Source organism: Dasypus novemcinctus, chromosome 12 (genome assembly GCF_030445035.2).
Source record: "Dasypus novemcinctus isolate mDasNov1 chromosome 12, mDasNov1.1.hap2, whole genome shotgun sequence".
In the NCBI taxonomy this organism is placed as follows: Eukaryota; Metazoa; Chordata; class Mammalia; order Cingulata; family Dasypodidae; genus Dasypus; species Dasypus novemcinctus.
Genome location: NC_080684.1, coordinates 110588747 through 110597886, shown reverse-complemented (window position 1 = coordinate 110597886; position 9140 = coordinate 110588747). Strand labels below are relative to the sequence as shown.

At 47.8% G+C, this 9140-nt stretch overlaps 1 non-coding gene across 1 annotated transcript; it reads left to right on the top strand.

Moving 5' to 3' along the window:
- The first annotated feature begins 2962 nt into the window (after positions 1 to 2962).
- On the top strand, positions 2963 to 3095 carry LOC111766305 (small nucleolar RNA SNORA36 family). Its single transcript, XR_002798383.2, has one exon. It is a non-coding gene; the product is annotated as a small nucleolar RNA SNORA36 family (small nucleolar RNA).
- Positions 3096 to 9140: the final 6045 nt, after the last annotated feature.

The window sequence follows — 9140 nt, the reverse complement described above, 5'->3', positions numbered from 1 at the left end:
TTAGGAAGAGCAATTCTAACCTTACCATATGTCTGATTTAGTATATAATAAAATTAAATTATAAGTCGTAATTGAACAAGAAAAAAACTACTTATACAAAGTATTAATAGATATCTAAATACGACATGGCTAAAATAATGAGATAAAATGAAATTGTGTACATGCAGTTGTATTCATAAAGACAAGTATGCTAACCAAAAGCTATACAACAATATGGAACATTAATGGCAAATCCAAATATAAGCAAATATGTTATTTTGAATTCATGTTTCATCGAGCATCAAAAACCCCAATCTTTTAGTCTTTTTCTTGTACATTATTCTGTAGCCACTTTCTCTGCGTCTGATTGACTCCCTGGAATTTTTTTTTTTTAAACTCTTTTTTTAAAATTCCTCCCCTTGTGGCTTTTTGCTTGCTGCTTGCGCTCTGTGTCCATTTGCTGTGCATTCTTGTGTGTTTTTGCTTGACTCCCTTTTTGTTGGTCACCTTGCTTAGTTGGCTCTCTGCTGTGCTTGAGGGCCGGCGGCTCTTCGTGGTGTGTGGGCGAGCCTTCCATTCACAAGGAGGCCCCGGGATGTGAAGGCAGGGCCTCCCACAGGGTAGACGGGAGCCCAGCTGATGGAGCCACAGCCGCTTACCTCCCCTGGATTTTATTTCACTTTCTGCATAACATCCTCCACAGATAGAAATCATTAGCTGCTGTTTGGGGGTTGCATGTCCTTCTCGGTGTCCATTGTTGGTCACAGAGAATCCCTCTCACTCAGCGATTGCCTGAAATTTATTTATAATCACCAAATGCATACTCTAGGATGGAAAAATACTACATCTTAAATAGACAAGGCACAGAAGAAGGGTTAATTAAACCTAAGGCACATCAATAGAAAACATCTAAACTTCAACACGGAGGACAATAGAGAACAGAAACCAGAGAATCGTGCTGTCGAGGCATCTTGTGCTCCGTTGGCAGAAAGCTAATGCATTAGGTGACTCCACGGGATGGAACAATTCCGAGAGGTGTTGGTCAAGAAGGTGAAAAAGCAATGAAGAACTTCACTCTGCAGATTCAAACACTTCAGCCATCCCCAAACCAAATTAAAACAAAGGAAATCACCACTTCAGTGACATCGTGATCAAAATCCCCAAAACCCACTCGTGGGGGTGATGATAGAGTAAAGGTCCTTTTGTAGGAAAACATGGAGGCTATCAAGTCATGAAATGCCATATTTAACATCTCAGGGAAAATGAAAAGGAACCCCTAAAGAGAATTCCACTCCCAGCAAAAACACCCTGGGAATACAAAGGGGGAATAAAGATGTCTCCAGTCAAGCAATGGCTGAGAGAATTTACCACTAGCAGGCAGCCACTGACAATACTATATTGAGTTCTTCAAGAGGAAGAAAAATGTTACCAGATGGAAGCATGGGCTGCAGGAAAGAAGAAAGGCCGCCAATGGGCAAATAGAGTGCTGCTTGGAGCAACAATTCCAGTGCCACTGGGGTTTTTAAACTCTATGGTGACAGCAGCTAAAAGGGAAGAGGGGAAGTAAACAGAGCTAAACTACTGGAAGACTCCTGGATTCTTCTCTAAGTGGTAAAGGTATTAATAAACAAAAACTTTAAAAAGTTAAGGGTACACATTTTAATCTTTAGAGTATCCAGTAAAATACAAACAGTAAAATAGTGTCATTGAAAATAGAACAGATACATGATATATATTAGAAAGAGAGAGATGATGGGTAGAGAAAATGAAATAAAAACATTAGTGGAAATAAAGGCAAGAGAGGAGGAAAGGAACGAAGAGCATATGGGACAAATAGCAAGATTGTAGACTTAAACCCAGTTATATTTCTAATTACTTGAAATGAAAATGGGCCTAACAATTTGATTAAAAACCAAAGAACATTAGTCTGAATCCTATTTTAAAAAGACCCAACCATGTGTTGTTTATAATATAATCATTTTAAATAGAAGGAAATATATTAGTTGAAAGGAAAAGGATAGAAAAATATACATCATGCAAACATGGACTAAATGAAAATGTCCATGGCTATTCTAGTATCAGACAAAACAGACTATAATGCAAGAAATATTACTACAGATAAAAAAGTATATTTAACAATCTTAAAAGGGCCAATTCCACAAGAGGACATACCAATCTTCAATGTATTTTCACTTAATAGCAGTGCTTGAATTACTTTAAGTGCTTGAAAACTCGACAGAACTAAAAGAGAAATACACAAATATACATTTATACATTTAGAGTTGAAATTTTTAACTTACCTCTTTCAGTAATTAATAGATTATGTAGATGAAAAATAGTGAGGATATAGAATATTTGAAAAACATCATTCAATACTGTCATTAAATATAATGATAACATAAAACCATACCTAAAAGTATATCTAAAACCTACATAATACATATTCTTTTCAAGATTTTAAGTTCCAATGCAACATTTAACAAAAAGGCCATATGCTCAGCCAAAAACCAAGTTTCAAAACATTTTAAATTATTGAAATCATACAGATTGTCTTTTCTGACCACAATATAATTAAACTGGAAAAGATTGTGTGAAAACAAACCCCCAAATGTTTGGAAATGGAGTTTCCATGCCTTCAAGAAGAAATCACAATGCCAATTAGAAAAATTTGCACTGAATAACAGAAAAAATACAACAGTTATAAACTTGAGGGTAACAGCTGAAGCAATTCTAAGAGGGAAAACCATAGCTTTGAATGAATACATTAAAAAGAATAATGCTTGAAGATTAATTATCTAAACATTTAAGGAAGTAGGAAAAGAATAGCATGTATAACCCAAATAAGTATAATAAATACCAAAAATAAGAGCAGAAATTAATTAAATAGAGAGTAGAACTACCTTTGACAAAAGGCAATGCCAAAGTTGGTTCTTTGGAAATATTAAGTTATTAATTTCCTAAGGAGATTAGTAAAAATATCAGATTCCAAAGCATTGAGTTCAGTTTAGGGCATCTTCCCTGTTCTGTTCATTAAACTTTGGGAGATTGAAGTGGGCTAGAGTCAGTGTTTGGATAGAAAATTACTGTTCTATTCATTTATGTCCTGGCCTACAAATGTCTAAAAAAAATCAGAAAGAAAACACAAATTGTCTGTAATAGGAGTAAGCTGCAATAGGAACAAAGATCATTAGCGATCTTAAAGATAGTAACATAACACAAGGGGTGACTTTTTGCCTATGAATTTCATAAAGAGGAAAGGAAGTAGACAAATTCTTTGCAAAATATAGATTTCCCAACTGATCTGAGAAAATAGTACTACATTTAAAAACCTCCCGCCTCAATCCCCCAATAATTACAAATAAAACCAAAAATAAAGAATCCAGACCAAGAAGTTTTTACTGGTAAATTATTTCAACGATTGAGGCAGAAAAATGTCAATATTTCCCAAATTCTTTCAGGGAATGGTAATGGGAGAGCCCTTCCAACTGACTGAACGAGGACAGAGTAGGCGGTGTCAGAGTCTGAGGGGGACGGAACAGAATAAAGGACCAAGTCACACGATCATTTTAGATGCCAAAGCAGGGGCGTGACAGCATTCATGGCCCACCTGTAACAACAACCAAGTGCAGCAGCCGCCCGCTACGAAGGCCCTTGGCATTGCCGGGTAAAGACCCTCCCCGAACCCCCGCAGCCATCGCCACCCCCTCCCAAACCCTCGCTTCCACAGTGACCGGGGAACACGCCTTCCCACGGAGTCTGGAACAAGATGCCCACGTCCTTTCTTTCCACGTCTCCCGTGCCTCTGAAGAGCTCAGCTGAGCAGGAAGGCAGGAATCACAGCAGTCAGGTAAAACTCTCTCTATGCAGATGACGTCACTGACAGGTGAATTTAGTAATATCTCGGGATACACCGTCAGTTTACACAAATCCATTTTATCTTATCTACTAGCAATGACCAACAAGAAATCAAAGTCATAATACAATACCCTTTATAATAGCACCCACAATCAAGAAATGCCTACGTACGAATCCAACTACATATGTGCAAGATCAATTTGTTGAAACCTACAAACACTGTTGAAAGAAACCGAAGAAGAGCCATATAAATGGAGAGATACACGTGCTCATCGGTGTCCATTCTTTCCAAGTTTATCTATAGCTGCACTCTCTAACAGAGAGAGCCATAAACCACACGTGGCTGCTGAGCCTTGAAATGTGGCTAGTCTAATTTGAAATGCACTGAAAGTGTAAAATACGTAAAGGACTTCAAAGGATTCATACAGAAAAAGAATGAAGATATCTTGGTACATTTATGTTGATTACAGTTAAAATGATAGTATCTTAGAAATATTGGACTAAAGAAAATAAGATTAAAATTAACCTGTTTATTTGTTTAATGTGTATAATGTTAACTACCAGAACATTTTAAATTCATGCGTGATTTGCGTGATATTTTATTGGGCAGTGCGGACCCTAATTCAAGTAAGCACCATAACACCAGCAGGATTTTTTGGTAGAAATTAACAAGCTGATTCTAAAATTTATATGGGAAACCAAAGGACATAGATTAGGAATAATAAAATAAAATAAAATGTAAGAGTCATACTACTTGCTTTTTCGACTCACTATAAAGATACAATAATCGGGAGAGCATGGTCCTGGCAAAAATAGAGATAAGTAGATCACTGGAATTGAACAGAGAGCCCAGAATTAGGTCTCGCAATATGGCCAACTGGTTTTCAGCAAAGGTGCAAAAGCGAGCCAATGGAGAACAGAGAATCTTTTCAACAAATGGTTCTGGAAAAATTGGACATCAATTCATATACAAAAAAATCCTTAAACAACATCTTACACTATATAAAAATTTTTACTCAAAATTGAACATAGACCTAAATGCAAAACTGAAACTCTAAAGCTTTTAGCAAAAAAAAGAACATTTCTGTGACTTTGCATTTTGCATGGAGCAAAGATTTCTTAATATTATGCTAAGAGCATGACCCATAAATGAAAACAATAAAAAAATGCACTGCATCAAAATAAAATTCTTCTGCTATTTGAAAGACACTGTAAAGATGATTTTAAAAAAAAACAAGCCAAAGAATGGGACAAAATATTTGCATGTCTAACACCTATCTGACAGGCAACCAGGATATACAAAGGAAACGCAAAACTCAAAAATAAGGAAAAAATCAAGAAAATTGGAAAGAGATTTGAACAGATACGCATCAAAGATAAATACCCAAATACAGATGGCTAATAAGCACATAAAAAATGCTCAATATTGTCAGGCGTTAGGGAAAAGCCATGATGAGCTGCCTGTGCACATCCATTAGAATTCCTTTAAATAAACTGACAATCCTAAGTGCTGGCAGGGATGGGAGCACTTGGGACCCTCTCCCATGGCCAGTTAGAACACAGAATGGAACTGCGCCCCGAGAATCAGCCTGTCAGCTTCTTAAACGTTAAACGAACTCTTAGCACGTGACGCAGCAATCCACCTGAGAGAGGCGACGCGTGCCCCCAGAGACCCACACGCAAATGTTCACAGTGGTTTTATAAACAGTGGCCAAGAACTGGACACAAACCAAATAGCCTTCAGATGGCGAACAGTCAGACCCTGGGTGGCGACTCAGTGGACGATGGATGTGACAGGAATGAGGAGGAAGGAGCTCCCGCCTCGCGCAGCGACGTGCTGCTTCTCACCTGCAGGAAGGAAGGGACAGCAAAGGCAAGGGCTGGGGAAGAAGACAGATCAGCGGCAGAGCTGGTGCACGGCCTGTCCCACCCCGAGGACGAGGCCGCGGGGCCAGAGGGGTCCATGGCACCTGCTCGCCCCCCCCACACCGAGGCCGTCGGCGCCCCGTCCCCCGCTCCCGGCTGCTGCTCTTGGAACTGGAACCTGAAGCCAGGCAGCCCCTCTCCAGCTCCCACCAACTGCGGCCCAAGTGGCCCAAGTGCGGCTCCATGGTGGCAGCAGAGAAGGCGCCCGCCACTCCCGCGGCTTCCAGAAACAATGTGCTTTGCAACAAGGCTCCGCTTTCCCAGCTCCAGTGTGAAGGCTTGCATTATTAAACGGACTGCTTAATAATTCAGGCTGAAATAAACCCGCAACACGGAAGAAAGCGTTCCATCCGCTAGCACAGGAATGAAATACTTTTGGGCCTGAGTTTGGTGGAATGCGTGCATCCATTTAAACTGAATTAGGTCGCCTTGCGAAATAGCTGGCGACTCGTGCCTGAGGCGAGCTGACTTGGCAAGCCTCGCCGAGCCCACGGGCAGAGACTGCACAAGCCGGGTCCTGGTAGCTCCTCCAGGCAGTCCTCAGGGATTTCTCCTTCCCAGCACTCACAGCCAGGCTCGAGGGGTGCACGCCCCAGACGTCAGTGCCACGGCCGGGCAGCAGCTGCAGGCCCTGGCTGCGCCTCGCCCAGGTCCAGGGCCAGTGACAGCAGCCCTGCCCTGTACCCTGGCACTCCTCCTGGATCTTTCTGGTATGGTGGGCATCTCCCCCGGGCTCCAATGTTCTGGCGAGAACGGCGCCCCACGAGCACAGCCCTGCCTGGGTCGTCTTCCCCGGCACGCGCCCGGCCCAAGGCCGCCCGTCTCCAAACCAGATGCCTCTTCACGCGCTGCGGCCCCTTCCCTGGCGGGCACCCTTCGCCCTCGGGCACGCCTCGCGTGGCACCTGCTTGTGCCGCCGGCTGCACGCACCCGCCGCGCCCCCTCCTCCTCCCCCACTTTCCCAAGCATCCTGGGGGGGTCAGAGGGCCTTGTCCTCCCGGGCCGCGGGGCCGGCGTCGTCCCCCGCCTCGCCCGCCGGCTGACGCGCAGGAGGGTCTGCAGTGCCGGCTCCAAGGCTGCCTGTCCCTCCGACACGGAAACGCCACCGCGTTCTCAGGGCAGTTTCTTGTCAATTCTGCTTCTGGAAATCTCTCTGAAGAGGGAGGGATCGGATCTTCGGACGTGACAAATGCGCGAGCTCCGTGAGTGAGCGTGGACGCGGCTCGCAGCCCGGGGCGGGGGCAGGGCTCCTCGAATGGACGGGGTGGGGGGGACCCGTGACCAGGCCGGGAGGCGCAGCAGGACCCGCTTTGCGCAGCTCCGCGCAGCTCTCCGGCCAGCGGCGACCCTGGCACCCGGGCCCTTGTGCTCCTGGCGCCTCAGCGGCCACCTGCCACCCTGCGGGGGCCAGCAGCCGGGCCTCAGGCCTGTGTGGCCGCAGCCCCTGCCCGCCCCTAGCCTCTCGGCTCCTTTCAGTGCTGGCGAGAAGCGTCCCTTCCCCGGATGCATTTCCTTTCGTCGCTGCCAAGCACCTTAGCCTAGAAAGCCAGGTATCAGGACAGGAGCGAGGAGAAGGCGCGGCCTCCGCTTTCCTGGGGGGGGGGTTGGACCTGCAGCAGAACCTCCCGCCGCCACTTACTGAGCCGCGGGCATTGCTGCGCTTGGGGCCGGGCCCGAGAAAGCCATTTGTGTGCGGCTCCTCGGACGCCCCAGCTGTCCCACCTAGCAGCTCTGCCACTAACACATGCGACAGGTGGGGAAACTGAGGCTCACAGTTGCTCACAGTAACGTGGTGTGGGAGCTGGGACTTGGACCCAAGGTGTCCGGCACTGTCACACCCCGTCCTGGGGGCGGGGGGGAAGGCGCGGTCCTGCCACTCGGGCAGCAGGAGACGCGGGGCAAAGCAGACGCCACGCGTGTGCACGGAGCCCGGCGGGAGGCGGGGCTGGGCAAGCGGGAGCGTCACTGCCCCGCGAGTTCTGGCTTCCTGTGCGAGTCGGGCGAGTGGAGAGAGCGTGGTGGAGGCGGCGCGGGGCAGGGAGCCCGGCTCGGCTTCAGGCTTCCCAGAAGAGGGTTGGGGTCTCCGAGAGAGGGTCGCCTGCCTGGGGCAGAGCAGCAGCGCCGGGCGCAGAAGGAAAGGAAGGCCGGGGGCCCTGGTGCCCAGGTCCTCGCATGTTTGGGGATCCCACAGCCTGGGCCCGGGGGCCTCGCCGTTGTGATAAAGACCCCGGATTCTCCGTCGTTGCCAGGGCGGAGCCAAGGAACGGGCTTCAACTGGTAGAAATGAGGTCAGATTTGCGCCTTGGAAGGGTGGCTTTGAGTCCAGGGTGGGGAGAGGTCAGGCAGACAGAGCGAGGGGCGCTGGGCCCCGGGCCAGCAGACGTGGCGAGAGGCGGCTGTGCGCAGACCAGCCCACCCTGGGCTGGACAGACGGACGAGGGTGAATCCGTGGAGAGGAGACGAGGGGACGTGGTGGCTGTGGGGCCTGCGGGGGAAGGCACAGGGCGCACGGCAGGGGGAGATGCTCTTCGGTGGGACAGGCCGTGCCAGGGGGCCGGCTGCCAGGTGCCTGGTGCCCGGCAGGGCGCGGCTGAGCCATCCCCCTGGAGCGGTGGGCACGCGGTGGGCCAACTGCGACACCGGGAAGGAGCTTGCCGGGAGCGCTTCTGGAGCCCACGGCCCAGCTCGTGGCAATAAACCAACCTGAAAGCACACGCAGACCCCGAGGCGTCCCTGCCTCCCAGGGGACGCACACGTGCCTGGTTTCCCATCTGGGCTATTGCGGAAGTGCCGCTCGAGCGTTCTCGTAGGAGCTTTTCTTTGAGCACGACAGAATGTTCGTCCATCACCAAAACGAGCGAAGTTCTGATACATGCGGCAGCACGGGTGGGCCTTGAAAACACGGCTCAGAGAGAAGAGCCAGACTCAGGGGCCACGTATTGCCTGCCTCATTTACAGGAAATACCCAGAGCAGGCAAGTCTACAGAGACAGTTTCCTTTTGGGGTGGTGAGAATGTTCTGGAACTAGAACCATAAGTTGCTCAACCGTGTGAACGTACCCACTGTCCCTGATGGTCGGTGTTATCTGTGCTTTGCTAAAATTAAAAAAAATATATATATATATAATTCAAATTCCAGAGTGGGGTTGGCCATGCTCAAAGCATTTTTATGGCTTATGCCGAATCTGTGACGTTAGGGACTTTTGTCTGTTACTCATGGCAGGGGACCCCGAGCACCAAGCCCCCTCCCTCGACTCTTCACAGTGTTTCTCGCTGTCTTGCCAGGACATTCACACTCAGTTACGCCCAGGATGCCGGGGACTGTCGGCCTGTCGGTGTGGACGGGTGGGCCGGCTCCCAGCGCAGGGCGCCTGCCGTGGT